The sequence below is a fragment of the Triplophysa dalaica genome, chromosome 12 (genome assembly GCF_015846415.1).
Source record: "Triplophysa dalaica isolate WHDGS20190420 chromosome 12, ASM1584641v1, whole genome shotgun sequence".
In the NCBI taxonomy this organism is placed as follows: domain Eukaryota; kingdom Metazoa; phylum Chordata; class Actinopteri; order Cypriniformes; family Nemacheilidae; genus Triplophysa; species Triplophysa dalaica.
The window spans coordinates 17,212,851-17,239,338 of record NC_079553.1 but is presented as its reverse complement, the minus strand read 5'-3'; the positions used below and the strand labels follow the sequence as shown (position 1 = coordinate 17,239,338).

The window sequence follows — 26,488 nt, the reverse complement described above, 5'->3', positions numbered from 1 at the left end:
TTACCTGCAAAGATGTCCTCCTAACCCTTTTTGGTGTTTGCACTGCAGCTATGAATCCCATCCTCGTCGTTTGGTACTTAAAAACAGGTGTCTGTCGAAAACACTAGCTAGTCCACGATTGTCTTACCGTCCACGTGTTCAACATCCCTTTACAATCAACGGCAGATATCCTCAAATCTTTTCCTGGACGACCATTACCCTGCTCAGTTTAGCTCCAACTCTAATCAAACCAACTCAAGCAAGCTAATCAAGGTCTTCAGGATCACTAGAAAGGTCAGGGTAGGAGCTAAACTCTGCGGGTCTTGCCACTTCAGAAAAAGATTAAAGGGATACCCCTATCTATGACGTTAGGTTGATCGCTTTGTCATGGATGAGAAAGGCTTTAAACTTTGACATCCTAACACCACTAGCAGTCAAATCGATTAAAAGTTTTCTATCTTGAACTAGTCAAGAAGTTCTCATTTTGGAGATGCAGAATATCTAAAGGTAGCCAAGTCATTGCACATTTAAAAGTTTATCTAACTGTGCATGCACGCACTAAAATGTCCTCCTTGGGATATGGCAACCCTGATGATTATTTGAGTGGTTTGAAAATGTAATATTGAAGAGGTTTCAAACCCCTGGATTTAAGCGTCAAATGGCAGCACTGTGCGTGCTCTCGGATACTCTCAAAAAGACGAGGTGGCCGAGTGGTTAAGGCGATGGACTGCTAATCCATTGTGCTCTGCACGCGTGGGTTCGAATCCCATCCTCGTCGTTAGTTGCTTTGACTGAGTTGTCTGTTCAGGATGGAAGTTTCTGCTCGATTGGCTCGATCATGTTTGAATGCTGCCTTAGTCAAGTTTTGAAAGGCTGTAATCATCTCATCGTTTAGCCTCTTTATAAAAAGACGAGGTGGCTGAGTGGTTAAGGCGATGGACTGCTAATCCATTGTGCTCTGCACGCGTGGGTTCGAATCCCATCCTCGTCGTTAGTTGCTTTGTCAGAGTTGTCTGTTCAGGATGGAAGTGTCTGCTCGATTGGCTCGATCATGTTCGAATGGTGCCTTAGTCAAGTTTTGAAAGGCTGTAATCATCTCATCGTTTGGCCTCTTTACCTGCAAAGATGTCCTCCTAACCCTTTGTGGTGTTTGCACTGCAGCTATGAATCCCATCCTCGTCGTTTGGTACTTAAAAACAGGTGTCTGTCGAAAACACTAGCTAGTCCACGATTGTCTTACCGTCCACGTGTTCAACATCCCTTTACAATCAACGGCAGATATCCTCAAATCTTTTCCTGGACGACCATTACCCTGCTCAGTTTAGCTCCAACTCTAATCAAACCAACTCAAGCAAGCTAATCAAGGTCTTCAGGATCACTAGAAAGGTCAGGGTAGGAGCTAAACTCTGCGGGTCTTGCCACTTCAGAAAAAGATTAAAGGGATAGCCCTATCTATAACGTTAGGTTGATCGCTTTGTCATGGATGAGAAAGGCTTTAAACTTTGACATCCTAACACCACTAGCAGTCAAATCGATTAAAAGTTTTCTATCTTGAACTTGTCAAGAAGTTCTCATTTTGGAGATGTAGAATATCTAAAGGTAGCCAAGTCATTGCACATTTAAAAGTTTATCTAACTGTGCATGCACGGACTAAAATGTCCTCCTTGGGATATGGCAACCCTGATGATTATTTGAGATGGTTTGAAAATGTAATATTGAAGAGGTTTCAAACCCCTGGATTTAAGCGTCAAATGGCAGCACTGTGCGTGCTCTCGGTTTCTCTCAAAAAGACGAGGTGGCCGAGTGGTTAAGGCGATGGACTGCTAATCCATTGTGCTCTGCACGCGTGGGTTCGAATCCCATCCTCGTCGTTAGTTGCTTTGACTGAGTTGTCTGTTCAGGATGGAAGTTTCTGCTCGATTGGCTCGATCATGTTTGAATGGTGCCTTAGTCAAGTTTTGAAAGGCTTTAATCATCTCATCGTTTAGCCTCTTTATAAAAAGACGAGGTGGCCGAGTGGTTAAGGGGATGGACTGCTAATCCATTGTGCTCTGCACGTGTGGGTTCGAATCCCATCCTCGTCGTTAGTTGCTTTGTCAGAGTTGTCTGTTCAGGATGGAAGTGTCTGCTCGATTGGCTCGATCATGTTCGAATGGTGCCTTAGTCAAGTTTTGAAAGGCTGTAATCATCTCATCGTTTGGCCTCTTTACCTGCAAAGATGTCCTCCTATCCCTTTGTGGTGTTTGAACTGCAGCTATGAATCCCATCCTCGTCGTTTGGTACTTAAAAACAGGTGTCTGTCGAAAACACTAGCTAGTCCACGATTGTCTTACCGTCCACGTGTTCAACATCCCTTTACAATCAACGGCAGATATCCTCAAATCTTTTCCTGGACGACCATTACCCTGCTCAGTTTAGCTCCAACTCTAATCAAACCAACTCAAGCAATCTAATCAAGGTCTTCAGGATCACTAGAAAGGTCAGGGTAGGAGCTAAACTCTGCGGGTCTTGCCACTTCAGAAAAAGATTAAAGGGATTCCCCTATCTATGACGTTAGGTTGATCGCTTTGTCATGGATGAGAAAGGCTTTAAACTTTGACATCCTAACACCACTAGCAGTCAAATCGATTAAAAGTTTTCTATCTTGACCTTGTCAAGAAGTTCTCATTTTGGAGATGCAGAATATCTAAAGGTAGCCAAGTCATTGCACATTTAAAAGTTTATCTAACTGTCCATGCACGGACTAAAATGTCCTCCTTGGGATATGGCAACCCTGATGATTATTTGAGATGGTTTGAAAATGTAATATTGAAGAGGTTTCAAACCCCTGGATTTAAGCGTCAAATGGCAGCACTGTGCGTTCTCTCGGATTCTCTCAAAACGACGAGGTGGCCGAGTGGTTAAGGCGATGGACTGCTAATCCATTGTGCTCTGCACGCGTGGGTTCGAATCCCATCCTCGTCGTTAGTTGCTTTGTCAGAGTTGTCTGTTCAGGATGGAAGTGTCTGCTTGATTGGCTCGATCATGTTCGAATGGTGCCTTAGTTAAGTTTTGAAAGGCTGTAATCATCTCATCGTTTAGCCTATTTAAAAAAAGACGAGGTGGCCGAGTGGTTAAGGCGATGGACTGCTAATCCATTGTGCTCTGCACGCGTGGGTTCGAATCCCATCCTCGTCGTTAGTTGCTTTGTCAGAGTTGTCTGTTCAGGATGGAAGTTTCTGCTCTATTGGCTCGATCATGTTCGAATGGTGCCTTAGTCAAGTTTTGAAAGGCTGTAATCATCTCATCGTTTGGCCTCTTTACCTGCAAAGATGTCCTCCTAACCCTTTGTGGTGTTTGCACTGCAGCTATGAATCCCATCCTCGTCGTTTGGTACTTAAAAACAGGTGTCTGTCGAAAACACTTGCTAGTCCACGATTGTCTTACCGTCCACGTGTTCAACATCCCTTTACAATCAACGGCAGATATCCTCAAATCTTTTCCTGGACGACCATTACCCTGCTCAGTTTAGCTCCAACTCTAATCAAACCAACTCAAGCAAGCTAATCAAGGTCTTCAGGATCACTAGAAAGGTCAGCGAAGAAGCTAAACTCTGCGGGTCTTGCCACTTCAGAAAAAGATTAAAGGGATACCCCTATCTATAACGTTAGGTTGATCGCTTTGTCATGGATGAGAAAGGCTTTAAACTTTGACATCCTAACACCACTAGCAGTCAAATCGATTAAAAGTTTTCTATCTTGAACTTGTCAAGAAGTTGTCATTTTGGAGATGCAGAATATCTAAAGGTAGCCAAGTCATTGCACATTTAAAAGTTTATCTAACTGTGCATGCACGGACTAAAATGTCCTCCTTGGGATATGGCAACCCTGATGATTATTTGAGATGGTTTGAAAATGTAATATTGAAGAGGTTTCAAACCCCTGGATTTAAGCGTCAAATGGCAGCACTGTGCGTGCTCTCGGATTCTCTCAAAAAGACGAGGTGGCCGAGTGGTTAAGGCGATGGACTGCTAATCCATTGTGCTCTGCACGCGTGGGTTCGAATCCCATCCTCGTCGTTAGTTGCTTTGTCAGAGTTGTCTGTTCAGGATGGAAGTGTCTGCTCGATTGGCTCGATCATGTTCGAATGGTGCCTTTGTGAAGTTTTGAAAGGCTGTAATCATCTCATCGTTTGGCCTCTTTACCTGCAAAGATGTCCTCCTAACCCTTTGTGGTGTTTGCACTGCAGCTATGAATCCCATCCTCGTCATTTGGTACTTAAAAACAGGTGTCTGTCGAAAACACTTGCTAGTCCACGATTGTCTTACCGTCCACGTGTTCAACATCCCTTTACAATCAACGGCAGATATCCTCAAATCTTTTCCTGGACGACCATTACCCTGCTCAGTTTAGCTCCAACTCTAATCAAACCAACTCAAGCAAGCTAATCATGGTCTTCAGGATCACTAGAAAGGTCAGGGTAGGAGCTAAACTCTGCGGGTCTTGCCACTTCAGAAAAAGATTAAAGGGATACCCCTATCTATGACGTTAGGTTGATCGCTTTGTCATGGATGAGAAAGGCTTTAAACTTTGACATCCTAACACCACTAGCAGTCAAATCGATTAAAAGTTTTCTATCTTGAACTTGTCAAGAAGTTCTCATTTTGGAGATGCAGAATATCTAAAGGTAGCCAAGTCATTGCACATTTAAAAGTTTATCTAACTGTGCATGCACGGACTAAAATGTCCTCCTTGGGATATGGCAACCCTGATGATTATTTGAGTGGTTTGAAAATGTAATATTGAAGAGGTTTCAAACCCCTGGATTTAAGCGTCAAATGGCAGCACTGTGCGTGCTCTCGGATACTCTCAAAAAGACGAGGTGGCCGAGTGGTTAAGGCGATGGACTGCTAATCCATTGTGCTCTGCACGCGTGGGTTCGAATCCCATCCTCGTCGTTAGTTGCTTTGACTGAGTTGTCTGTTCAGGATGGAAGTTTCTGCTCGATTGGCTCGATCATGTTTGAATGCTGCCTTAGTCAAGTTTTGAAAGGCTGTAATCATCTCATCGTTTAGCCTCTTTATAAAAAAGACGAGTTGGCCGAGTGGTTAAGGCGATGGACTGCTAATCCATTGTGCTCTGCACGCGTGGGTTCGAATCCCATCCTCGTCGTTAGTTGCTTTGTCAGAGTTGTCTGTTCAGGATGGAAGTGTCTGCTCGATTGGCTTGATCATGTTCGAATGGTGCCTTAGTCAAGTTTTGAAAGGCTGTAATCATCTCATCGTTTGGCCTCTTTACCTGCAAAGATGTCCTCCTAACCCTTTTTGGTGTTTGCACTGCAGCTATGAATCCCATCCTCGTCGTTTGGTACTTAAAAACAGGTGTCTGTCGAAAACACTAGCTAGTCCACGATTGTCTTACCGTCCACGTGTTCAACATCCCTTTACAATCAACGGCAGATATCCTCAAATCTTTTCCTGGACGACCATTACCCTGCTCAGTTTAGCTCCAACTCTAATCAAACCAACTCAAGCAAGCTAATCAAGGTCTTCAGGATCACTAGAAAGGTCAGGGTAGGAGCTAAACTCTGCGGGTCTTGCCACTTCAGAAAAAGATTAAAGGGATACCCCTATCTATGACGTTAGGTTGATCGCTTTGTCATGGATGAGAAAGGCTTTAAACTTTGACATCCTAACACCACTAGCAGTCAAATCGATTAAAAGTTTTCTATCTTGAACTAGTCAAGAAGTTCTCATTTTGGAGATGCAGAATATCTAAAGGTAGCCAAGTCATTGCACATTTAAAAGTTTATCTAACTGTGCATGCACGCACTAAAATGTCCTCCTTGGGATATGGCAACCCTGATGATTATTTGAGTGGTTTGAAAATGTAATATTGAAGAGGTTTCAAACCCCTGGATTTAAGCGTCAAATGGCAGCACTGTGCGTGCTCTCGGATACTCTCAAAAAGACGAGGTGGCCGAGTGGTTAAGGCGATGGACTGCTAATCCATTGTGCTCTGCACGCGTGGGTTCGAATCCCATCCTCGTCGTTAGTTGCTTTGACTGAGTTGTCTGTTCAGGATGGAAGTTTCTGCTCGATTGGCTCGATCATGTTTGAATGCTGCCTTAGTCAAGTTTTGAAAGGCTGTAATCATCTCATCGTTTAGCCTCTTTATAAAAAGACGAGGTGGCTGAGTGGTTAAGGGGATGGACTGCTAATCCATTGTGCTCTGCACGTGTGGGTTCGAATCCCATCCTCGTCGTTAGTTGCTTTGTCAGAGTTGTCTGTTCAGGATGGAAGTGTCTGCTCGATTGGCTCGATCATGTTCGAATGGTGCCTTAGTCAAGTTTTGAAAGGCTGTAATCATCTCATCGTTTGGCCTCTTTACCTGCAAAGATGTCCTCCTATCCCTTTGTGGTGTTTGAACTGCAGCTATGAATCCCATCCTCGTCGTTTGGTACTTAAAAACAGGTGTCTGTCGAAAACACTAGCTAGTCCACGATTGTCTTACCGTCCACGTGTTCAACATCCCTTTACAATCAACGGCAGATATCCTCAAATCTTTTCCTGGACGACCATTACCCTGCTCAGTTTAGCTCCAACTCTAATCAAACCAACTCAAGCAATCTAATCAAGGTCTTCAGGATCACTAGAAAGGTCAGGGTAGGAGCTAAACTCTGCGGGTCTTGCCACTTCAGAAAAAGATTAAAGGGATTCCCCTATCTATGACGTTAGGTTGATCGCTTTGTCATGGATGAGAAAGGCTTTAAACTTTGACATCCTAACACCACTAGCAGTCAAATCGATTAAAAGTTTTCTATCTTGACCTTGTCAAGAAGTTCTCATTTTGGAGATGCAGAATATCTAAAGGTAGCCAAGTCATTGCACATTTAAAAGTTTATCTAACTGTCCATGCACGGACTAAAATGTCCTCCTTGGGATATGGCAACCCTGATGATTATTTGAGATGGTTTGAAAATGTAATATTGAAGAGGTTTCAAACCCCTGGATTTAAGCGTCAAATGGCAGCACTGTGCGTTCTCTCGGATTCTCTCAAAACGACGAGGTGGCCGAGTGGTTAAGGCGATGGACTGCTAATCCATTGTGCTCTGCACGCGTGGGTTCGAATCCCATCCTCGTCGTTAGTTGCTTTGTCAGAGTTGTCTGTTCAGGATGGAAGTGTCTGCTTGATTGGCTCGATCATGTTCGAATGGTGCCTTAGTTAAGTTTTGAAAGGCTGTAATCATCTCATCGTTTAGCCTATTTAAAAAAAGACGAGGTGGCCGAGTGGTTAAGGCGATGGACTGCTAATCCATTGTGCTCTGCACGCGTGGGTTCGAATCCCATCCTCGTCGTTAGTTGCTTTGTCAGAGTTGTCTGTTCAGGATGGAAGTGTCTGCTCAATTGGCTCGATCATGTTCGAATGGTGCCTTAGTCAAGTTTTGAAAGGCTGTAATCATCTCATCGTTTGGCCTCTTTACCTGCAAAGATGTCCTCCTAACCCTTTGTGGTGTTTGCACTGCAGCTATGAATCCCATCCTCGTCGTTTGGTACTTAAAAACAGGTGTCTGTCGAAAACACTTGCTAGTCCACGATTGTCTTACCGTCCACGTGTTCAACATCCCTTTACAATCAACGGCAGATATCCTCAAATCTTTTTATGGACGACCATTACCCTGCTCAGTTTAGCTCCAACTCTAATCAAACCAACTCAAGCAAGCTAATCAAGGTCTTCAGGATCACTAGAAAGGTCAGGGTAGGAGCTAAACTCTGCGGGTCTTGCCACTTCAGAAAAAGATTAAAGGGATACCCCTATCTATGACGTTAGGTTGATCGCTTTGTCATGGATGAGAAAGGCTTTAAACTTTGACATCCTAACACCACTAGCAGTCAAATCGATTAAAAGTTTTCTATCTTGAACTTGTCAAGAAGTTCTCATTTTGGAGATGCAGAATATCTAAAGGTAGCCAAGTCATTGCACATTTAAAAGTTTATCTAACTGTGCATGCACGGACTAAAATGTCCTCCTTGGGATATGGCAACCCTGATGATTATTTGAGATGGTTTGAAAATGTAATATTGAAGAGGTTTCAAACCCCTGGATTTAAGCGTCAAATGGCAGCACTGTGCGTGCTCTCGGTTTCTCTCAAAAAGACGAGGTGGCCGAGTGGTTAAGGCGATGGACTGCTAATCCATTGTGCTCTGCACGCGTGGGTTCGAATCCCATCCTCGTCGTTAGTTGCTTTGTCAGAGTTGTCTGTTCAGGATGGAAGTTTCTGCTCGATTGGCTCGATCATGTTCGAATGGTGCCTTAGTCAAGTTTTGAAAGGCTGTAATCATCTCATCGTTTGGCCTCTTTACCTGCAAAGATGTCCTCCTAACCCTTTGTGGTGTTTGCACTGCAGCTATGAATCCCATCCTCGTCGTTTGGTACTTAAAAACAGGTGTCTGTCGAAAACACTTGCTAGTCCACGATTGTCTTACCGTCCACGTGTTCAACATCCCTTTACAATCAACGGCAGATATCCTCAAATCTTTTCCTGGACGACCATTACCCTGCTCAGTTTAGCTCCAACTCTAATCAAACCAACTCAAGCAAGCTAATCAAGGTCTTCAGGATCACTAGAAAGGTCAGCGAAGAAGCTAAACTCTGCGGGTCTTGCCACTTCAGAAAAAGATTAAAGGGATACCCCTATCTATAACGTTAGGTTGATCGCTTTGTCATGGATGAGAAAGGCTTTAAACTTTGACATCCTAACACCACTAGCAGTCAAATCGATTAAAAGTTTTCTATCTTGAACTTGTCAAGAAGTTGTCATTTTGGAGATGCAGAATATCTAAAGGTAGCCAAGTCATTGCACATTTAAAAGTTTATCTAACTGTGCATGCACGGACTAAAATGTCCTCCTTGGGATATGGCAACCCTGATGATTATTTGAGATGGTTTGAAAATGTAATATTGAAGAGGTTTCAAACCCCTGGATTTAAGCGTCAAATGGCAGCACTGTGCGTGCTCTCGGATTCTCTCAAAAAGACGAGGTGGCCGAGTGGTTAAGGCGATGGACTGCTAATCCATTGTGCTCTGCACGCGTGGGTTCGAATCCCATCCTCGTCGTTAGTTGCTTTGTCAGAGTTGTCTGTTCAGGATGGAAGTGTCTGCTCGATTGGCTCGATCATGTTCGAATGGTGCCTTTGTGAAGTTTTGAAAGGCTGTAATCATCTCATCGTTTGGCCTCTTTACCTGCAAAGATGTCCTCCTAACCCTTTGTGGTGTTTGCACTGCAGCTATGAATCCCATCCTCGTCATTTGGTACTTAAAAACAGGTGTCTGTCGAAAACACTTGCTAGTCCACGATTGTCTTACCGTCCACGTGTTCAACATCCCTTTACAATCAACGGCAGATATCCTCAAATCTTTTCCTGGACGACCATTACCCTGCTCAGTTTAGCTCCAACTCTAATCAAACCAACTCAAGCAAGCTAATCATGGTCTTCAGGATCACTAGAAAGGTCAGGGTAGGAGCTAAACTCTGCGGGTCTTGCCACTTCAGAAAAAGATTAAAGGGATACCCCTATCTATGACGTTAGGTTGATCGCTTTGTCATGGATGAGAAAGGCTTTAAACTTTGACATCCTAACACCACTAGCAGTCAAATCGATTAAAAGTTTTCTATCTTGAACTTGTCAAGAAGTTCTCATTTTGGAGATGCAGAATATCTAAAGGTAGCCAAGTCATTGCACATTTAAAAGTTTATCTAACTGTGCATGCACGGACTAAAATGTCCTCCTTGGGATATGGCAACCCTGATGATTATTTGAGTGGTTTGAAAATGTAATATTGAAGAGGTTTCAAACCCCTGGATTTAAGCGTCAAATGGCAGCACTGTGCGTGCTCTCGGATACTCTCAAAAAGACGAGGTGGCCGAGTGGTTAAGGCGATGGACTGCTAATCCATTGTGCTCTGCACGCGTGGGTTCGAATCCCATCCTCGTCGTTAGTTGCTTTGACTGAGTTGTCTGTTCAGGATGGAAGTTTCTGCTCGATTGGCTCGATCATGTTTGAATGCTGCCTTAGTCAAGTTTTGAAAGGCTGTAATCATCTCATCGTTTAGCCTCTTTATAAAAAAGACGAGTTGGCCGAGTGGTTAAGGCGATGGACTGCTAATCCATTGTGCTCTGCACGCGTGGGTTCGAATCCCATCCTCGTCGTTAGTTGCTTTGTCAGAGTTGTCTGTTCAGGATGGAAGTGTCTGCTCGATTGGCTTGATCATGTTCGAATGGTGCCTTAGTCAAGTTTTGAAAGGCTGTAATCATCTCATCGTTTGGCCTCTTTACCTGCAAAGATGTCCTCCTAACCCTTTTTGGTGTTTGCACTGCAGCTATTAATCCCATCCTCGTCGTTTGGTACTTAAAAACAGGTGTCTGTCGAAAACACTAGCTAGTCCACGATTGTCTTACCGTCCACGTGTTCAACATCCCTTTACAATCAACGGCAGATATCCTCAAATCTTTTCCTGGACGACCATTACCCTGCTCAGTTTAGCTCCAACTCTAATCAAACCAACTCAAGCAAGCTAATCAAGGTCTTCAGGATCACTAGAAAGGTCAGGGTAGGAGCTAAACTCTGCGGGTCTTGCCACTTCAGAAAAAGATTAAAGGGATACCCCTATCTATGACGTTAGGTTGATCGCTTTGTCATGGATGAGAAAGGCTTTAAACTTTGACATCCTAACACCACTAGCAGTCAAATCGATTAAAAGTTTTCTATCTTGAACTAGTCAAGAAGTTCTCATTTTGGAGATGCAGAATATCTAAAGGTAGCCAAGTCATTGCACATTTAAAAGTTTATCTAACTGTGCATGCACGCACTAAAACGTCCTCCTTGGGATATGGCAACCCTGATGATTATTTGAGTGGTTTGAAAATGTAATATTGAAGAGGTTTCAAACCCCTGGATTTAAGCGTCAAATGGCAGCACTGTGCGTGCTCTCGGATACTCTCAAAAAGACGAGGTGGCCGAGTGGTTAAGGCGATGGACTGCTAATCCATTGTGCTCTGCACGCGTGGGTTCGAATCCCATCCTCGTCGTTAGTTGCTTTGACTGAGTTGTCTGTTCAGGATGGAAGTTTCTGCTCGATTGCCTCGATCATGTTTGAATGCTGCCTTAGTCAAGTTTTGAAAGGCTGTAATCATCTCATCGTTTAGCCTCTTTATAAAAAGACGAGGTGGCTGAGTGGTTAAGGCGATGGACTGCTAATCCATTGTGCTCTTCACGCGTGGGTTCGAATCCCATCCTCGTCGTTAGTTGCTTTGTCAGAGTTGTCTGTTCAGGATGGAAGTGTCTGCTCGATTGGCTCGATCATGTTCGAATGGTGCCTTAGTCAAGTTTTGAAAGGCTGTAATCATCTCATCGTTTGGCCTCTTTACCTGCAAAGATGTCCTCCTAACCCTTTGTGGTGTTTGCACTGCAGCTATGAATCCCATCCTCGTCGTTTGGTACTTAAAAACAGGTGTCTGTCGAAAACACTAGCTAGTCCACGATTGTCTTACCGTCCACGTGTTCAACATCCCTTTACAATCAACGGCAGATATCCTCAAATCTTTTCCTGGACGACCATTACCCTGCTCAGTTTAGCTCCAACTCTAATCAAACCAACTCAAGCAAGCTAATCAAGGTCTTCAGGATCACTAGAAAGGTCAGGGTAGGAGCTAAACTCTGCGGGTCTTGCCACTTCAGAAAAAGATTAAAGGGATACCCCTATCTATGACGTTAGGTTGATCGCTTTGTCATGGATGAGAAAGGCTTTAAACTTTGACATCCTAACACCACTAGCAGTCAAATCGATTAAAAGTTTTCTATCTTGAACTTGTCAAGAAGTTCTCATTTTGGAGATGCAGAATATCTAAAGGTAGCCAAGTCATTGCACATTTAAAAGTTTATCTAACTGTGCATGCACGGACTAAAATGTCCTCCTTGGGATATGGCAACCCTGATGATTATTTGAGATGGTTTGAAAATGTAATATTGAAGAGGTTTCAAACCCCTGGATTTAAGCGTCAAATGGCAGCACTGTGCGTGCTCTCGGATTCTCTCAAAAAGACGAGGTGGCCGAGTGGTTAAGGCGATGGACTGCTAATCTATTGTGCTCTGCACGCGTGGGTTCGAATCCCATCCTCGTCGTTAGTTGCTTTGACTGAGTTGTCTGTTCAGGATGGAAGTTTCTGCTCGATTGGCTCGATCATGTTTGAATGCTGCCTTAGTCAAGTTTTGAAAGGCTGTAATCATCTCATCGTTTAGCCTCTTTATAAAAAGACGAGGTGGCTGAGTGGTTAAGGCGATGGACTGCTAATCCATTGTGCTCTGCACGCGTGGGTTCGAATCCCATCCTCGTCGTTAGTTGCTTTGTCAGAGTTGTCTGTTCAGGATGGAAGTGTCTGCTCGATTGGCTCGATCATGTTCGAATGGTGCCTTAGTCAAGTTTTGAAAGGCTGTAATCATCTCATCGTTTGGCCTCTTTACCTGCAAAGATGTCCTCCTAACCCTTTGTGGTGTTTGCACTGCAGCTATGAATCCCATCCTCGTCGTTTGGTACTTAAAAACAGGTGTCTGTCGAAAACACTAGCTAGTCCACGATTGTCTTACCGTCCACGTGTTCAACATCCCTTTACAATCAACGGCAGATATCCTCAAATCTTTTCCTGGACGACCATTACCCTGCTCAGTTTAGCTCCAACTCTAATCAAACCAACTCAAGCAAGCTAATCAAGGTCTTCAGGATCACTAGAAAGGTCAGGGTAGGAGCTAAACTCTGCGGGTCTTGCCACTTCAGAAAAAGATTAAAGGGATTCCCCTATCTATGACGTTAGGTTGATCGCTTTGTCATGGATGAGAAAGGCTTTAAACTTTGACATCCTAACACCACTAGCAGTCAAATCGATTCAAAGTTTTCTATCTTGAACTTGTCAAGAAGTTCTCATTTTGGAGATGCAGAATATCTAAAGGTAGCCAAGTCATTGCACATTTAAAAGTTTATCTAACTGTGCATGCACGTACTAAAATGTCCTCCTTGGGATATGGCAACCCTGATGATTATTTGAGATGGTTTGAAAATGTAATATTGAAGAGGTTTCAAACCCCTGGATTTAAGCGTCAAATGGCAGCACTGTGCGTGCTCTCGGATTCTCTCAAAAAGACGAGGTGGCCGAGTGGTTAAGGCGATGGACTGCTAATCCATTGTGCTCTGCACGCGTGGGTTCGAATCCCATCCTCGTCGTTAGTTGCTTTGTCAGAGTTGTCTGTTCAGGATGGAAGTGTCTGCTCGATTGGCTCGATCATGTTCGAATGGTGCCTTAGTCAAGTTTTGAAAGGCTGTAATCATCTCATCGTTTGGCCTCTTTACCTGCAAAGATGTCCTCCTAACCCTTTGTGGTGTTTGCACTGCAGCTATGAATCCCATCCTCGTCGTTTGGTACTTAAAAACAGGTGTCTGTCGAAAACACTAGCTAGTCCACGATTGTCTTACCGTCCACGTGTTCAACATCCCTTTACAATCAACGGCAGATATCCTCAAATCTTTTCCTGGACGACCATTACCCTGCTCAGTTTAGCTCCAACTCTAATCAAACCAACTCAAGCAAGCTAATCAAGGTCTTCAGGATCACTAGAAAGGTCAGGGTAGGAGCTAAACTCTGCGGGTCTTGCCACTTCAGAAAAAGATTAAAGGGATACCCCTATCTATGACGTTAGGTTGATCGCTTTGTCATGGATGAGAAAGGCTTTAAACTTTGACATCCTAACACCACTAGCAGTCAAATCGATTAAAAGTTTTCTATCTTGAACTAGTCAAGAAGTTCTCATTTTGGAGATGCAGAATATCTAAAGGTAGCCAAGTCATTGCACATTTAAAAGTTTATCTAACTGTGCATGCACGCACTAAAACGTCCTCCTTGGGATATGGCAACCCTGATGATTATTTGAGTGGTTTGAAAATGTAATATTGAAGAGGTTTCAAACCCCTGGATTTAAGCGTCAAATGGCAGCACTGTGCGTGCTCTCAGATACTCTCAAAAAGACGAGGTGGCCGAGTGGTTAAGGCGATGGACTGCTAATCCATTGTGCTCTGCACGCGTGGGTTCGAATCCCATCCTCGTCGTTAGTTGCTTTGACTGAGTTGTCTGTTCAGGATGGAAGTTTCTGCTCGATTGCCTCGATCATGTTTGAATGCTGCCTTAGTCAAGTTTTGAAAGGCTGTAATCATCTCATCGTTTAGCCTCTTTATAAAAAGACGAGGTGGCTGAGTGGTTAAGGCGATGGACTGCTAATCCATTGTGCTCTGCACGCGTGGGTTCGAATCCCATCCTCGTCGTTAGTTGCTTTGTCAGAGTTGTCTGTTCAGGATGGAAGTGTCTGCTCGATTGGCTCGATCATGTTCGAATGGTGCCTTAGTCAAGTTTTGAAAGGCTGTAATCATCTCATCGTTTGGCCTCTTTACCTGCAAAGATGTCCTCCTAACCCTTTGTGGTGTTTGCACTGCAGCTATGAATCCCATCCTCGTCGTTTGGTACTTAAAAACAGGTGTCTGTCGAAAACACTAGCTAGTCCACGATTGTCTTACCGTCCACGTGTTCAACATCCCTTTACAATCAACGGCAGATATCCTCAAATCTTTTCCTGGACGACCATTACCCTGCTCAGTTTAGCTCCAACTCTAATCAAACCAACTCAAGCAAGCTAATCAAGGTCTTCAGGATCACTAGAAAGGTCAGGGTAGGAGCTAAACTCTGCGGGTCTTGCCACTTCAGAAAAAGATTAAAGGGATTCCCCTATCTATGACGTTAGGTTGATCGCTTTGTCATGGATGAGAAAGGCTTTAAACTTTGACATCCTAACACCACTAGCAGTCAAATCGATTCAAAGTTTTCTATCTTGAACTTGTCAAGAAGTTCTCATTTTGGAGATGCAGAATATCTAAAGGTAGCCAAGTCATTGCACATTTAAAAGTTTATCTAACTGTGCATGCACGTACTAAAATGTCCTCCTTGGGATATGGCAACCCTGATGATTATTTGAGATGGTTTGAAAATGTAATATTGAAGAGGTTTCAAACCCCTGGATTTAAGCGTCAAATGGCAGCACTGTGCGTGCTCTCGGATTCTCTCAAAAAGACGAGGTGGCCGAGTGGTTAAGGCGATGGACTGCTAATCCATTGTGCTCTGCACGCGTGGGTTCGAATCCCATCCTCGTCGTTAGTTGCTTTGTCAGAGTTGTCTGTTCAGGATGGAAGTGTCTGCTCGATTGGCTCGATCATGTTCGAATGGTGCCTTAGTCAAGTTTTGAAAGGCTGTAATCATCTCATCGTTTGGCCTCTTTACCTGCAAAGATGTCCTCCTAACCCTTTGTGGTGTTTGCACTGCAGCTATGAATCCCATCCTCGTCGTTTGGTACTTAAAAACAGGTGTCTGTCGAAAACACTAGCTAGTCCACGATTGTCTTACCGTCCATGTGTTCAACATCCCTTTACAATCAACAGCAGATATCCTCAAATCTTTTCCTGGACGACCATTACCCTGCTCAGTTTAGCTCCAACTCTAATCAAACCAACTCAAGCAAGCTAATCAAGGTCTTCAGGATCACTAGAAAGGTCAGGGTAGGAGCTAAACTCTGCGGGTCTTGCCACTTCAGAAAAAGATTAAAGGGATACCCCTATCTATGACGTTAGGTTGATCGCTTTGTCATGGATGAGAAAGGCTTTAAACTTTGACATCCTAACACCACTAGCAGTCAAATCGATTAAAAGTTTTCTATCTTGAACTTGTCAAGAAGTTCTCATTTTGGAGATGCAGAATATCTAAAGGTAGCCAAGTCATTGCACATTTAAAAGTTTATCTAACTGTGCATGCACAGACTAAAATGTCCTCCTTGGGATATGGCAACCCTGATGATTATTTGAGATGGTTTGAAAATGTAATATTGAAGAGGTTTCAAACCCCTGGATTTAAGCGTCAAATGGCAGCACTGTGCGTGCTCTCGGATTCTCTCAAAAAGACGAGGTGGCCGAGTGGTTAAGGCGATGGACTGCTAATCCATTGTGCTCTGCACGCGTGGGTTCGAATCCCATCCTCGTCGTTAGTTGCTTTGTACGAGTTGTCTGTTCAGGATGGAAGTGTCTGCTCGAGTGGCTCGATCATGTTCGAATGGTGCCTTAGTCAAGTTTTGAAAGGCTGTAATCATCTCATCGTTTGGCCTCTTTACCTGCAAAGATGTCCTCCTAACCCTTTGTGGTGTTTGCACTGCAGCTATGAATCCCATCCTCGTCGTTTGGTACTTAAAAACAGGTGTCTGTCGAAAACACTAGCTAGTCCACGATTGTCTTACCGTCCACGTGTTCAACATCCCTTTACAATCAACGGCAGATATCCTCAAATCTTTTCCTGGACGACCATTACCCTGCTCAGTTTAGCTCCAACTCTAATCAAACCAACTCAAGCAAGCTAATCAAGGTCTTCAGGATCACTAGAAAGGTCAGGGTAGGAGCTAAACTCTGCGGGTCTTGCCACTTCAGAAAAAGATTAAAGGGATAGCCCTATCTATAACGTTAGGTTGATCGCTTTGTCATGGATGAGAAAGGCTTTAAACTTTGACATCCTAACACCACTAGCAGTCAAATCGATTAAAAGTTTTCTATCTTGAACTTGTCAAGAAGTTCTCATTTTGGAGATGTAGAATATCTAAAGGTAGCCAAGTCATTGCACATTTAAAAGTTTATCTAACTGTGCATGCACGGACTAAAATGTCCTCCTTGGGATATGGCAACCCTGATGATTATTTGAGATGGTTTGAAAATGTAATATTGAAGAGGTTTCAAACCCCTGGATTTAAGCGTCAAATGGCAGCACTGTGCGTGCTCTCGGTTTCTCTCAAAAAGACGAGGTGGCCGAGTGGTTAAGGCGATGGACTGCTAATCCATTGTGCTCTGCACGCGTGGGTTCGAATCCCATCCTCGTCGTTAGTTGCTTTGACTGAGTTGTCTGTTCAGGATGGAAGTTTCTGCTCGATTGGCTCGATCATGTTTGAATGGTGCCTTAGTCAAGTTTTGAAAGGCTTTAATCATCTCATCGTTTAGCCTCTTTATAAAAAGACGAGGTGGCCGAGTGGTTAAGGGGATGGACTGCTAATCCATTGTGCTCTGCACGTGTGGGTTCGAATCCCATCCTCGTCGTTAGTTGCTTTGTCAGAGTTGTCTGTTCAGGATGGAAGTGTCTGCTCGATTGGCTCGATCATGTTCGAATGGTGCCTTAGTCAAGTTTTGAAAGGCTGTAATCATCTCATCGTTTGGCCTCTTTACCTGCAAAGATGTCCTCCTATCCCTTTGTGGTGTTTGAACTGCAGCTATGAATCCCATCCTCGTCGTTTGGTACTTAAAAACAGGTGTCTGTCGAAAACACTAGCTAGTCCACGATTGTCTTACCGTCCACGTGTTCAACATCCCTTTACAATCAACGGCAGATATCCTCAAATCTTTTCCTGGACGACCATTACCCTGCTCAGTTTAGCTCCAACTCTAATCAAACCAACTCAAGCAATCTAATCAAGGTCTTCAGGATCACTAGAAAGGTCAGGGTAGGAGCTAAACTCTGCGGGTCTTGCCACTTCAGAAAAAGATTAAAGGGATTCCCCTATCTATGACGTTAGGTTGATCGCTTTGTCATGGATGAGAAAGGCTTTAAACTTTGACATCCTAACACCACTAGCAGTCAAATCGATTCAAAGTTTTCTATCTTGAACTTGTCAAGAAGTTCTCATTTTGGAGATGCAGAATATCTAAAGGTAGCCAAGTCATTGCACATTTAAAAGTTTATCTAACTGTGCATGCACGTACTAAAATGTCCTCCTTGGGATATGGCAACCCTGATGATTATTTGAGATGGTTTGAAAATGTAATATTGAAGAGGTTTCAAACCCCTGGATTTAAGCGTCAAATGGCAGCACTGTGCGTGCTCTCGGATTCTCTCAAAAAGACGAGGTGGCCGAGTGGTTAAGGCGATGGACTGCTAATCCATTGTGCTCTGCACGCGTGGGTTCGAATCCCATCCTCGTCGTTAGTTGCTTTGTCAGAGTTGTCTGTTCAGGATGGAAGTGTCTGCTCGATTGGCTCGATCATGTTCGAATGGTGCCTTAGTCAAGTTTTGAAAGGCTGTAATCATCTCATCGTTTGGCCTCTTTACCTGCAAAGATGTCCTCCTAACCCTTTGTGGTGTTTGCACTGCAGCTATGAATCCCATCCTCGTCGTTTGGTACTTAAAAACAGGTGTCTGTCGAAAACACTAGCTAGTCCACGATTGTCTTACCGTCCATGTGTTCAACATCCCTTTACAATCAACAGCAGATATCCTCAAATCTTTTCCTGGACGACCATTACCCTGCTCAGTTTAGCTCCAACTCTAATCAAACCAACTCAAGCAAGCTAATCAAGGTCTTCAGGATCACTAGAAAGGTCAGGGTAGGAGCTAAACTCTGCGGGTCTTGCCACTTCAGAAAAAGATTAAAGGGATACCCCTATCTATGACGTTAGGTTGATCGCTTTGTCATGGATGAGAAAGGCTTTAAACTTTGACATCCTAACACCACTAGCAGTCAAATCGATTAAAAGTTTTCTATCTTGAACTTGTCAAGAAGTTCTCATTTTGGAGATGCAGAATATCTAAAGGTAGCCAAGTCATTGCACATTTAAAAGTTTATCTAACTGTGCATGCACAGACTAAAATGTCCTCCTTGGGATATGGCAACCCTGATGATTATTTGAGATGGTTTGAAAATGTAATATTGAAGAGGTTTCAAACCCCTGGATTTAAGCGTCAAATGGCAGCACTGTGCGTGCTCTCGGATTCTCTCAAAAAGACGAGGTGGCCGAGTGGTTAAGGCGATGGACTGCTAATCCATTGTGCTCTGCACGCGTGGGTTCGAATCCCATCCTCGTCGTTAGTTGCTTTGTCAGAGTTGTCTGTTCAGGATGGAAGTGTCTGCTCGAGTGGCTCGATCATGTTCGAATGGTGCCTTAGTCAAGTTTTGAAAGGCTGTAATCATCTCATCGTTTGGCCTCTTTACCTGCAAAGATGTCCTCCTAACCCTTTGTGGTGTTTGCACTGCAGCTATGAATCCCATCCTCGTCGTTTGGTACTTAAAAACAGGTGTCTGTCGAAAACACTAGCTAGTCCACGATTGTCTTACCGTCCACGTGTTCAACATCCCTTTACAATCAACGGCAGATATCCTCAAATCTTTTCCTGGACGACCATTACCCTGCTCAGTTTAGCTCCAACTCTAATCAAACCAACTCAAGCAAGCTAATCAAGGTCTTCAGGATCACTAGAAAGGTCAGGGTAGGAGCTAAACTCTGCGGGTCTTGCCACTTCAGAAAAAGATTAAAGGGATAGCCCTATCTATAACGTTAGGTTGATCGCTTTGTCATGGATGAGAAAGGCTTTAAACTTTGACATCCTAACACCACTAGCAGTCAAATCGATTAAAAGTTTTCTATCTTGAACTTGTCAAGAAGTTCTCATTTTGGAGATGTAGAATATCTAAAGGTAGCCAAGTCATTGCACATTTAAAAGTTTATCTAACTGTGCATGCACGGACTAAAATGTCCTCCTTGGGATATGGCAACCCTGATGATTATTTGAGATGGTTTGAAAATGTAATATTGAAGAGGTTTCAAACCCCTGGATTTAAGCGTCAAATGGCAGCACTGTGCGTGCTCTCGGTTTCTCTCAAAAAGACGAGGTGGCCGAGTGGTTAAGGCGATGGACTGCTAATCCATTGTGCTCTGCACGCGTGGGTTCGAATCCCATCCTCGTCGTTAGTTGCTTTGACTGAGTTGTCTGTTCAGGATGGAAGTTTCTGCTCGATTGGCTCGATCATGTTTGAATGGTGCCTTAGTCAAGTTTTGAAAGGCTTTAATCATCTCATCGTTTAGCCTCTTTATAAAAAGACGAGGTGGCCGAGTGGTTAAGGGGATGGACTGCTAATCCATTGTGCTCTGCACGTGTGGGTTCGAATCCCATCCTCGTCGTTAGTTGCTTTGTCAGAGTTGTCTGTTCAGGATGGAAGTGTCTGCTCGATTGGCTCGATCATGTTCGAATGGTGCCTTAGTCAAGTTTTGAAAGGCTGTAATCATCTCATCGTTTGGCCTCTTTACCTGCAAAGATGTCCTCCTATCCCTTTGTGGTGTTTGAACTGCAGCTATGAATCCCATCCTCGTCGTTTGGTACTTAAAAACAGGTGTCTGTCGAAAACACTAGCTAGTCCACGATTGTCTTACCGTCCACGTGTTCAACATCCCTTTACAATCAACGGCAGATATCCTCAAATCTTTTCCTGGACGACCATTACCCTGCTCAGTTTAGCTCCAACTCTAATCAAACCAACTCAAGCAATCTAATCAAGGTCTTCAGGATCACTAGAAAGGTCAGGGTAGGAGCTAAACTCTGCGGGTCTTGCCACTTCAGAAAAAGATTAAAGGGATTCCCCTATCTATGACGTTAGGTTGATCGCTTTGTCATGGATGAGAAAGGCTTTAAACTTTGACATCCTAACACCACTAGCAGTCAAATCGATTAAAAGTTTTCTATCTTGACCTTGTCAAGAAGTTCTCATTTTGGAGATGCAGAATATCTAAAGGTAGCCAAGTCATTGCACATTTAAAAGTTTATCTAACTGTCCATGCACGGACTAAAATGTCCTCCTTGGGATATGGCAACCCTGATGATTATTTGAGATGGTTTGAAAATGTAATATTGAAGAGGTTTCAAACCCCTGGATTTAAGCGTCAAATGGCAGCACTGTGCGTTCTCTCGGATTCTCTCAAAACGACGAGGTGGCCGAGTGGTTAAGGCGATGGACTGCTAATCCATTGTGCTCTGCACGCGTGGGTTCGAATCCCATCCTCGTCGTTAGTTGCTTTGTCAGAGTTGTCTGTTCAGGATGGAAGTGTCTGCTTGATTGGCTCGATCATGTTCGAATGGTGCCTTAGTTAAGTTTTGAAAGGCTGTAATCATCTCATCGTTTAGCCTATTTAAAAAAAGACGAGGTGGCCGAGTGGTTAAGGCGATGGACTGCTAATCCATTGTGCTCTGCACGCGTGGGTTCGAATCCCATCCTCGTCGTTAGTTGCTTTGTCAGAGTTGTCTGTTCAGGATGGAAGTGTCTGCTCAATTGGCTCGATCATGTTCGAATGGTGCCTTAGTCAAGTTTTGAAAGGCTGTAATCATCTCATCGTTTGGCCTCTTTACCTGCAAAGATGTCCTCCTAACCCTTTGTGGTGTTTGCACTGCAGCTATGAATCCCATCCTCGTCGTTTGGTACTTAAAAACAGGTGTCTGTCGAAAACACTTGCTAGTCCACGATTGTCTTACCGTCCACGTGTTCAACATCCCTTTACAATCAACGGCAGATATCCTCAAATCTTTTCCTGGACGACCATTACCCTGCTCAGTTTAGCTCCAACTCTAATCAAACCAACTCAAGCAAGCTAATCAAGGTCTTCAGGATCACTAGAAAGGTCAGGGTAGGAGCTAAACTCTGCGGGTCTTGCCACTTCAGAAAAAGATTAAAGGGATACCCCTATCTATGACGTTAGGTTGATCGCTTTGTCATGGATGAGAAAGGCTTTAAACTTTGACATCCTAACACCACTAGCAGTCAAATCGATTAAAAGTTTTCTATCTTGAACTTGTCAAGAAGTTCTCATTTTGGAGATGCAGAATATCTAAAGGTAGCCAAGTCATTGCACATTTAAAAGTTTATCTAACTGTGCATGCACGGACTAAAATGTCCTCCTTGGGATATGGCAACCCTGATGATTATTTGAGATGGTTTGAAAATGTAATATTGAAGAGGTTTCAAACCCCTGGATTTAAGCGTCAAATGGCAGCACTGTGCGTGCTCTCGGTTTCTCTCAAAAAGACGAGGTGGCCGAGTGGTTAAGGCGATGGACTGCTAATCCATTGTGCTCTGCACGCGTGGGTTCGAATCCCATCCTCGTCGTTAGTTGCTTTGTCAGAGTTGTCTGTTCAGGATGGAAGTTTCTGCTCGATTGGCTCGATCATGTTCGAATGGTGCCTTAGTCAAGTTTTGAAAGGCTGTAATCATCTCATCGTTTGGCCTCTTTACCTGCAAAGATGTCCTCCTAACCCTTTGTGGTGTTTGCACTGCAGCTATGAATCCCATCCTCGTCGTTTGGTACTTAAAAACAGGTGTCTGTCGAAAACACTTGCTAGTCCACGATTGTCTTACCGTCCACGTGTTCAACATCCCTTTACAATCAACGGCAGATATCCTCAAATCTTTTCCTGGACGACCATTACCCTGCTCAGTTTAGCTCCAACTCTAATCAAACCAACTCAAGCAAGCTAATCAAGGTCTTCAGGATCACTAGAAAGGTCAGCGAAGAAGCTAAACTCTGCGGGTCTTGCCACTTCAGAAAAAGATTAAAGGGATACCCCTATCTATAACGTTAGGTTGATCGCTTTGTCATGGATGAGAAAGGCTTTAAACTTTGACATCCTAACACCACTAGCAGTCAAATCGATTAAAAGTTTTCTATCTTGAACTTGTCAAGAAGTTGTCATTTTGGAGATGCAGAATATCTAAAGGTAGCCAAGTCATTGCACATTTAAAAGTTTATCTAACTGTGCATGCACGGACTAAAATGTCCTCCTTGGGATATGGCAACCCTGATGATTATTTGAGATGGTTTGAAAATGTAATATTGAAGAGGTTTCAAACCCCTGGATTTAAGCGTCAAATGGCAGCACTGTGCGTGCTCTCGGATTCTCTCAAAAAGACGAGGTGGCCGAGTGGTTAAGGCGATGGACTGCTAATCCATTGTGCTCTGCACGCGTGGGTTCGAATCCCATCCTCGTCGTTAGTTGCTTTGTCAGAGTTGTCTGTTCAGGATGGAAGTGTCTGCTCGATTGGCTCGATCATGTTCGAATGGTGCCTTTGTGAAGTTTTGAAAGGCTGTAATCATCTCATCGTTTGGCCTCTTTACCTGCAAAGATGTCCTCCTAACCCTTTGTGGTGTTTGCACTGCAGCTATGAATCCCATCCTCGTCATTTGGTACTTAAAAACAGGTGTCTGTCGAAAACACTTGCTAGTCCACGATTGTCTTACCGTCCACGTGTTCAACATCCCTTTACAATCAACGGCAGATATCCTCAAATCTTTTCCTGGACGACCATTACCCTGCTCAGTTTAGCTCCAACTCTAATCAAACCAACTCAAGCAAGCTAATCATGGTCTTCAGGATCACTAGAAAGGTCAGGGTAGGAGCTAAACTCTGCGGGTCTTGCCACTTCAGAAAAAGATTAAAGGGATACCCCTATCTATGACGTTAGGTTGATCGCTTTGTCATGGATGAGAAAGGCTTTAAACTTTGACATCCTAACACCACTAGCAGTCAAATCGATTAAAAGTTTTCTATCTTGAACTTGTCAAGAAGTTCTCATTTTGGAGATGCAGAATATCTAAAGGTAGCCAAGTCATTGCACATTTAAAAGTTTATCTAACTGTGCATGCACGGACTAAAATGTCCTCCTTGGGATATGGCAACCCTGATGATTATTTGAGTGGTTTGAAAATGTAATATTGAAGAGGTTTCAAACCCCTGGATTTAAGCGTCAAATGGCAGCACTGTGCGTGCTCTCGGATACTCTCAAAAAGACGAGGTGGCCGAGTGGTTAAGGCGATGGACTGCTAATCCATTGTGCTCTGCACGCGTGGGTTCGAATCCCATCCTCGTCGTTAGTTGCTTTGACTGAGTTGTCTGTTCAGGATGGAAGTTTCTGCTCGATTGGCTCGATCATGTTTGAATGCTGCCTTAGTCAAGTTTTGAAAGGCTGTAATCATCTCATCGTTTAGCCTCTTTATAAAAAAGACGAGTTGGCCGAGTGGTTAAGGCGATGGACTGCTAATCCATTGTGCTCTGCACGCGTGGGTTCTAATCCCATCCTCGTCGTTAGTTGCTTTGTCAGAGTTGTCTGTTCAGGATGGAAGTGTCTGCTCGATTGGCTTGATCATGTTCGAATGGTGCCTTAGTCAAGTTTTGAAAGGCTGTAATCATCTCATCGTTTGGCCTCTTTACCTGCAAAGATGTCCTCCTAACCCTTTTTGGTGTTTGCACTGCAGCTATGAATCCCATCCTCGTCGTTTGGTACTTAAAAACAGGTGTCTGTCGAAAACACTAGCTAGTCCACGATTGTCTTACCGTCCACGTGTTCAACATCCCTTTACAATCAACGGCAGATATCCTCAAATCTTTTCCTGGACGACCATTACCCTGCTCAGTTTAGCTCCAACTCTAATCAAACCAACTCAAGCAAGCTAATCAAGGTCTTCAGGATCAACTCAACTCAACTCAACTTTATTTATATAGCGCTTTTTACAATTTTCATTGTTACAAAGCAGCTGTACATGAGACACATTTAATACAAGTATGAATTCTAAAGCAGCCCCCCCGGCCAGGCAGATAGTGCAAAACAATATGCAAACGGTGGTGAGGAACCCAAAACTCCCATCGAGAAAAAAAACCTCAGGGGAACCCAGGCCCAACCAGGGGATTCCAGTTCCCCTCTGGCAAAAGCTGCTGCCTCTGCACAAGCTCATCAGTGCTTGCACAACAAGGCTTAATAAAAATATAAAAATTTAAGATTATCATTAACAATCTAATAGCATTTGAAATGTTGTAGAAAAAAACAAAGTTGTCGCGTCCTTTATCCAGCTCTATCCTCTTAGCACTTGTCAGGTCACCGCTTCCCATTCTCAGCTCTGCCATCAGGTCTGGGCATGAACTGCATCCTGCGGTAACCTTGGAACAAAGAGACAAGACTGGCTGAGAGTAGAGTACTGTTCTGCACTCTTTGATGCAACAAGTACATCATTTGTTGTTGGATGTGTTCCTGGTTCCGGTTGATCTAAATAATGCAGCCTAAATCCTCTGAGGATTAATATTATGGAGGTGTAGTGTATGCAAGATTAAAAAGATGAGTCTTTAGTCTAGATTTAAACTGACAGAGTGTGTCTGCCTCCCGGACCGTGCAGGGAAGAATATTCCAAAGTTTAGGCGCTAGATAAGAAAAGGATCTACCACCTGCACTTGATTTTGAAATTCTAGGTATTACCAACTGACAGGACCCCTTAGAGCGTAATGTACGTGGTGGTCTGTAATACAATAGAAGTTCATTCAAATACTGCGGCGCTAGACCATGTAGGGCTTTATAGGTAATAAGCAAGATCTTAAAGTTAATGCGATGCTTTATAGGTAACCAGTGCAAGGTTGACAGAACCGGGGTTATATGCTCATACTTTTTTGTACGTGTAAGAACTCGAGCTGCCGCGTTTTGAACCAGTTGCAGTTTTTGTAATAGGCCCGCAGGGCAACCACCTAGAAGTGCATTACAGTAATCTAGTCTTGATGTCATGAATGCATGAATTAATTTCTCTGCATCTGACAGTGACAGCATATGACGTAATTTAGATATATTCTTAAGATGGAAAAATGCAATTTTACAGGTGTTTGCGACATGGCTTTCAAATGAGAGAGTACTGTCAAATACAACGCCAAGATTCTTAGCTGATGACGAGGATTTTATGGAGCATCCGTCAATCGTTAAGCAGTATTCTTGGTTGTTACGCATAGCAGTTTTCGGTCCAGTAAGTAACAATTCTGTTTTGTCCGAGTTTAGTAGTAAAAAATTGTTACTCATCCACATTTTTAAGTCAACTATGCAATCCTTTATTCGATGAAACTGCTGGGTTTCATGAGGCATCGAGGAAATATAAAGTTGAGTATCATCAGCATAACAGTGAAAGCTAATTCCGTGTCGCTTTATTATATCTCCTAGAGGTAGCATGTATAATGCGAAGAGCAGGGGTCCCAAGACTGAGCCCTGTGGTACACCGTACTGGACTTGTGATTTGCGGGACACCTCATTGTTTATTGCTACAAATTGAAAACGGTCGGATAAATAAGACTTAAACCATTTCAATGCTATTCCGTTAATGCCGACGTAATTTTCGAGTCTATGTAGAAGTATGCTGTGGTCAATGGTGTCAAATGCAGCACTGAGGTCTAGCAGCACCAATAACGAAATACAGCCACGGTCAGACGCTAAAAGCAGATCATTTGTAACTCTGATCAAAGCAGTCTCTGTACTGTGACATGCTCGAAATCCAGACTGGAATTCATCATTAATGTCATTCCTTTGGAGGAAGGAGCATAATTGGGTTGAAACTACTTTTTCCAGAACTTTAGATATAAAAGGTAAATTCGATATAGGCCTGTAATTCCCTAGTTCTTTAGGGTCGAGTTTGGGTTTTTTTAAAAGAGGCCTTATAACAGCCACCTTAAATGCTTTAGGCACATGTCCTAATGTCAGAGATGAGTTAATAATACTAAGAAGAGGATCTATAATTTCGGGGAGCATAGAAAGGTCTGATCACTAGAAAGGTCAGGGTAGGAGCTAAACTCT

At 43.5% G+C, this 26,488-nt stretch overlaps 30 non-coding genes across 30 annotated transcripts; all 30 read left to right on the top strand.

The window, feature by feature from the left end:
* The first annotated feature begins 675 nt into the window (after positions 1 to 675).
* Positions 676 to 757, top strand: trnas-gcu (transfer RNA serine (anticodon GCU)). Its single transcript has one exon. It is a non-coding gene; the product is annotated as a tRNA-Ser (tRNA).
* A 131-nt stretch (positions 758 to 888) lies between these two features.
* trnas-gcu (transfer RNA serine (anticodon GCU)) lies at positions 889 to 970 on the top strand. Its single transcript has one exon. It is a non-coding gene; the product is annotated as a tRNA-Ser (tRNA).
* Positions 971 to 1,768: 798 nt separating this feature from the next.
* trnas-gcu (transfer RNA serine (anticodon GCU)) lies at positions 1,769 to 1,850 on the top strand. Its single transcript has one exon. It is a non-coding gene; the product is annotated as a tRNA-Ser (tRNA).
* Positions 1,851 to 2,861: 1,011 nt separating this feature from the next.
* Positions 2,862 to 2,943, top strand: trnas-gcu (transfer RNA serine (anticodon GCU)). The gene has a single exon. It is a non-coding gene; the product is annotated as a tRNA-Ser (tRNA).
* Positions 2,944 to 3,074: 131 nt separating this feature from the next.
* Positions 3,075 to 3,156, top strand: trnas-gcu (transfer RNA serine (anticodon GCU)). The gene has a single exon. It is a non-coding gene; the product is annotated as a tRNA-Ser (tRNA).
* A 798-nt stretch (positions 3,157 to 3,954) lies between these two features.
* trnas-gcu (transfer RNA serine (anticodon GCU)) lies at positions 3,955 to 4,036 on the top strand. Its single transcript has one exon. It is a non-coding gene; the product is annotated as a tRNA-Ser (tRNA).
* Positions 4,037 to 4,833: 797 nt separating this feature from the next.
* trnas-gcu (transfer RNA serine (anticodon GCU)) lies at positions 4,834 to 4,915 on the top strand. Its single transcript has one exon. It is a non-coding gene; the product is annotated as a tRNA-Ser (tRNA).
* Positions 4,916 to 5,926: 1,011 nt separating this feature from the next.
* trnas-gcu (transfer RNA serine (anticodon GCU)) lies at positions 5,927 to 6,008 on the top strand. Its single transcript has one exon. It is a non-coding gene; the product is annotated as a tRNA-Ser (tRNA).
* Positions 6,009 to 7,019: 1,011 nt separating this feature from the next.
* trnas-gcu (transfer RNA serine (anticodon GCU)) lies at positions 7,020 to 7,101 on the top strand. Its single transcript has one exon. It is a non-coding gene; the product is annotated as a tRNA-Ser (tRNA).
* Positions 7,102 to 7,232: 131 nt separating this feature from the next.
* trnas-gcu (transfer RNA serine (anticodon GCU)) lies at positions 7,233 to 7,314 on the top strand. The gene has a single exon. It is a non-coding gene; the product is annotated as a tRNA-Ser (tRNA).
* Positions 7,315 to 8,112: 798 nt separating this feature from the next.
* Positions 8,113 to 8,194, top strand: trnas-gcu (transfer RNA serine (anticodon GCU)). The gene has a single exon. It is a non-coding gene; the product is annotated as a tRNA-Ser (tRNA).
* Positions 8,195 to 8,992: 798 nt separating this feature from the next.
* trnas-gcu (transfer RNA serine (anticodon GCU)) lies at positions 8,993 to 9,074 on the top strand. The gene has a single exon. It is a non-coding gene; the product is annotated as a tRNA-Ser (tRNA).
* A 797-nt stretch (positions 9,075 to 9,871) lies between these two features.
* trnas-gcu (transfer RNA serine (anticodon GCU)) lies at positions 9,872 to 9,953 on the top strand. Its single transcript has one exon. It is a non-coding gene; the product is annotated as a tRNA-Ser (tRNA).
* A 1,011-nt stretch (positions 9,954 to 10,964) lies between these two features.
* Positions 10,965 to 11,046, top strand: trnas-gcu (transfer RNA serine (anticodon GCU)). Its single transcript has one exon. It is a non-coding gene; the product is annotated as a tRNA-Ser (tRNA).
* A 1,011-nt stretch (positions 11,047 to 12,057) lies between these two features.
* trnas-gcu (transfer RNA serine (anticodon GCU)) lies at positions 12,058 to 12,139 on the top strand. Its single transcript has one exon. It is a non-coding gene; the product is annotated as a tRNA-Ser (tRNA).
* A 131-nt stretch (positions 12,140 to 12,270) lies between these two features.
* trnas-gcu (transfer RNA serine (anticodon GCU)) lies at positions 12,271 to 12,352 on the top strand. Its single transcript has one exon. It is a non-coding gene; the product is annotated as a tRNA-Ser (tRNA).
* A 798-nt stretch (positions 12,353 to 13,150) lies between these two features.
* On the top strand, positions 13,151 to 13,232 carry trnas-gcu (transfer RNA serine (anticodon GCU)). The gene has a single exon. It is a non-coding gene; the product is annotated as a tRNA-Ser (tRNA).
* A 797-nt stretch (positions 13,233 to 14,029) lies between these two features.
* On the top strand, positions 14,030 to 14,111 carry trnas-gcu (transfer RNA serine (anticodon GCU)). The gene has a single exon. It is a non-coding gene; the product is annotated as a tRNA-Ser (tRNA).
* A 131-nt stretch (positions 14,112 to 14,242) lies between these two features.
* On the top strand, positions 14,243 to 14,324 carry trnas-gcu (transfer RNA serine (anticodon GCU)). Its single transcript has one exon. It is a non-coding gene; the product is annotated as a tRNA-Ser (tRNA).
* A 798-nt stretch (positions 14,325 to 15,122) lies between these two features.
* Positions 15,123 to 15,204, top strand: trnas-gcu (transfer RNA serine (anticodon GCU)). The gene has a single exon. It is a non-coding gene; the product is annotated as a tRNA-Ser (tRNA).
* A 798-nt stretch (positions 15,205 to 16,002) lies between these two features.
* Positions 16,003 to 16,084, top strand: trnas-gcu (transfer RNA serine (anticodon GCU)). Its single transcript has one exon. It is a non-coding gene; the product is annotated as a tRNA-Ser (tRNA).
* Positions 16,085 to 16,882: 798 nt separating this feature from the next.
* Positions 16,883 to 16,964, top strand: trnas-gcu (transfer RNA serine (anticodon GCU)). The gene has a single exon. It is a non-coding gene; the product is annotated as a tRNA-Ser (tRNA).
* Positions 16,965 to 17,975: 1,011 nt separating this feature from the next.
* Positions 17,976 to 18,057, top strand: trnas-gcu (transfer RNA serine (anticodon GCU)). Its single transcript has one exon. It is a non-coding gene; the product is annotated as a tRNA-Ser (tRNA).
* A 798-nt stretch (positions 18,058 to 18,855) lies between these two features.
* On the top strand, positions 18,856 to 18,937 carry trnas-gcu (transfer RNA serine (anticodon GCU)). Its single transcript has one exon. It is a non-coding gene; the product is annotated as a tRNA-Ser (tRNA).
* A 798-nt stretch (positions 18,938 to 19,735) lies between these two features.
* On the top strand, positions 19,736 to 19,817 carry trnas-gcu (transfer RNA serine (anticodon GCU)). Its single transcript has one exon. It is a non-coding gene; the product is annotated as a tRNA-Ser (tRNA).
* A 1,011-nt stretch (positions 19,818 to 20,828) lies between these two features.
* Positions 20,829 to 20,910, top strand: trnas-gcu (transfer RNA serine (anticodon GCU)). Its single transcript has one exon. It is a non-coding gene; the product is annotated as a tRNA-Ser (tRNA).
* Positions 20,911 to 21,041: 131 nt separating this feature from the next.
* Positions 21,042 to 21,123, top strand: trnas-gcu (transfer RNA serine (anticodon GCU)). The gene has a single exon. It is a non-coding gene; the product is annotated as a tRNA-Ser (tRNA).
* A 798-nt stretch (positions 21,124 to 21,921) lies between these two features.
* trnas-gcu (transfer RNA serine (anticodon GCU)) lies at positions 21,922 to 22,003 on the top strand. Its single transcript has one exon. It is a non-coding gene; the product is annotated as a tRNA-Ser (tRNA).
* Positions 22,004 to 22,801: 798 nt separating this feature from the next.
* trnas-gcu (transfer RNA serine (anticodon GCU)) lies at positions 22,802 to 22,883 on the top strand. Its single transcript has one exon. It is a non-coding gene; the product is annotated as a tRNA-Ser (tRNA).
* Positions 22,884 to 23,680: 797 nt separating this feature from the next.
* trnas-gcu (transfer RNA serine (anticodon GCU)) lies at positions 23,681 to 23,762 on the top strand. Its single transcript has one exon. It is a non-coding gene; the product is annotated as a tRNA-Ser (tRNA).
* The last annotated feature ends 2,726 nt before the right edge of the window (positions 23,763 to 26,488 follow it).